This window comes from Pseudochaenichthys georgianus, chromosome 4, assembly GCF_902827115.2.
Source record: "Pseudochaenichthys georgianus chromosome 4, fPseGeo1.2, whole genome shotgun sequence".
NCBI classification, from domain to species: domain Eukaryota; kingdom Metazoa; phylum Chordata; class Actinopteri; order Perciformes; family Channichthyidae; genus Pseudochaenichthys; species Pseudochaenichthys georgianus.
The window spans coordinates 15,761,834-15,764,774 of NC_047506.1; the positions used below are offsets into that span (position 1 = coordinate 15,761,834).

The following is a 2,941-nucleotide window of genomic DNA, read 5'->3' on the forward strand; positions in this document are numbered from 1 at the left end:
TGTTTTGCTTTGCAGGTGCACGTGGGTGTGGTCGGGTCTTTCATTAGCCCAGTGGGTACATGAGCAATTCCCATCCTTTTCTTTTTGTTTTACCTTTTACCACACAACACTTAAATATTATTTTATCATGCATGCACATTTGCACTACTGGGTTATTGACTGCTACACCTGTTAGAAATTAAAATCAATGTTTTGATAGCATAATGTACCTTAAACATACCCTCAGTTTGGTTTAAATCATAGACTGTATATATAAATGGACGTAGGGTCCGTGACGTCACCCATAGAATTCTGCAGTTGCCGTGAAGCCCTTAGTAGGCGGAGTCGGCCACTAACGGCTCGACAGCGACGTCAGAGTTCAACTCCCGCCTGTTCCAGCCTGCTCCAAATAAGGGCAAAGAGGCGGAGCCGAGGCGGGACCTGCAGCCACCGAGCTGGAAGTTCCAGAGCTAGCTGAAGCTACCAAGCTAAGCTAACATGCTCCCCATCTGCATACTGCCGTCGCATTTTACGTTTCTAAGGTAAGCGGACATAAAACTATTCAGCAAAACTATAAATAATAATCTAAGTTATTGAGTTTTTAGCATAATACTTCAGAATCTTAAAACCCCTTAACGTTTATATGCAATTGTGCTAAATTCAACACTGGAATCAAGCAAATATTAATATGTTTGCATGACATTAGTTATTTGTATTTTGATATCACTTAATTATACGTTTAAGTCAAGCTAAGGTACATGTGATGGTAGCTAGTTAGTGCTCTTACCTGTGAGGCCTCCTCCAAACAGCATAATAACCAGACTGTATCATTAAAACTAAGTACCAGTTCTAGATCCTTGACTTTAGACAAACAATTCAAAAGACAACATGTATTTAAAGACCAATCTTTATTTGAATGTGCCTCTTAACCTGATATATTAGTTATACAGTAATAGTATTGACAATCTAAAAAAACTGAGCAACTCAACAGTCAACTTTATGTTTCTTATTGTCTAAAGCATTTATTATTTTCATTTCCCCTCTCATATTCAGTGTGGTCCAGAGAGCTGCAGAGACTTCAGGGAGAAACCTCCGTGTGATGGACGTCCAGTCTGTTGGTGTGGAGAGGACCAGGCCTGATAGAGGAGCCCATGCTGGGCATAGCTGATACCAACTGCACAGGCCTAGTCTGTCACGTTATTTGACTAAATGTGTTTACTTATAAATGTAATAGGTTTACACCTTCTGTCCATATGTGCTTTTTATTTAAAACATTTGATTAACTTTTGGTTCACATTTCAATAAATTGTATTTGTATTTGCACTCCTTTCGTCCATTATTCTTACTGAAAATGTTAGATTACACATTCACATCTGACTGAAGATTGGCCCCATTTATTTGTGATGTTGCAAACTCTGCGGTACAAGGCACAGGTGATGTGAAGCTCATAAAGTGAGGCAAATAGAAATAATCAGCTGATGGAGTGTCTCATAACATCAGCTTTTAATGTTCCTCTTGGATGTTCTTCTTGACCCTCAGAGAAGGAGAAAATGTCGTGTCTTTCAGGCATGTCCTTTCCTAACAAAAATGACAGGAAACATAAAACATATTATTGCAGAACAAGTGTGTTATTTATGAAAGTGTTGTGTTTGTGTGTTTAGGGGCTGTAGATATAATTATTTTGTAATTGTAATGGTTTTTTGTTTTTTTTAACAGTGAGCAATCAGATTATGAATGAACAGTATGAAGTTCATCAACATTGAAATATATGTTATTATCAAAATAATATTTAACTGTTACAAAACGTAGTGCAACTGTAGAAGCTTGCTCTGTTGTCTCACTGAAAGAATCACTTTTACCACGTTTTTACAGACAATATTGAGAGATAAATAGTAGCAGTTCTCACTGTGTTAAATATCTTTGCCTTCAATACATTAAATTAGAAAGCTGACAAAGTCATATTGCTAAATATCTAAAATGTAACTTTTTGCATGGAAAAAACCCTCAACTTAACTGATGTGTAGGTGATCGAGTATTTAGTATTGTTTAATGGAATACATATCAGTGTATTAAAGTAAATACTTCATTTATTTAAACCAATATCTTTCTTGATTCTTTGTACAGTATGAAAAAAAGAGTCTTTGTACCTGTGCTGAAGTTCACTGCTGTGAGGAGTCCAGTTCTGTCTCTCACTCTCTGGTCCAGCCTGTCTGCATCACCAAACAAACAGATATATATGTAAAGTACCATGTGTACAAACAATATGACTGATTCTCTTCTGTTGAACATGTTGGATAGTGTATTGTCCGAGTCAGGGTCCTTTTTATTTTACTGTAACTTTGGAAGTTGTGTTACCAATGCTTACTGTTTATTTGATACCCATTTGGTAATGCAATTAATAAAAACAATAAGGTTTGGGTTCGTTCTTCAGATGACTGTGACGTTAACGTGTAAGCTCGATAATGAACTCCAGCTCAATCAACCATATTGTAATATCTAAGTAATCATCTTTAAATATGACATTAATAATTGTAATATACACACCTTATTGTGAGGTTGATTTCACATACACGACATTAGCTTGTCTACATACTTGAGCATAGCCAATTTAAATTAACCTTAGATGCATACAGTTCTACCTACATAATAAAATATCTCTAAATTACAAGGATGTAACCTTATTTGATCAACCTCAAACAGAAGCCGTTTGTTCAACAGTATTATCCCACTTAACACTTGTCTATTTCGTTTTAACCTTTATATATACAGTCTATGATTTTAACTTGGAGGCTACGATTAGCATCGTTAGCACCGATGTAGCTACCACTAGCTTACATGCTAACCCAAGCCTTACCATTCATTACGTAGCTGATCATTAACACCAAATCATTAACACATAAATAAAGCACTCGAATTTCACTTACCGCATTCATGCACCGTCTGTTTTAACGGCAGAGCGAGT

At 36.3% G+C, this 2,941-nt stretch overlaps 1 long non-coding RNA gene across 1 annotated transcript; it reads left to right on the forward strand.

Moving 5' to 3' along the window:
• The first annotated feature begins 329 nt into the window (after window positions 1-329).
• LOC139433754 (uncharacterized) lies at window positions 330-1,302 on the forward strand. Its single transcript, XR_011643143.1, has 2 exons — window positions 330-521; window positions 1,033-1,302. It is a non-coding gene; the product is annotated as an uncharacterized lncRNA (long non-coding RNA).
• Window positions 1,303-2,941: the final 1,639 nt, after the last annotated feature.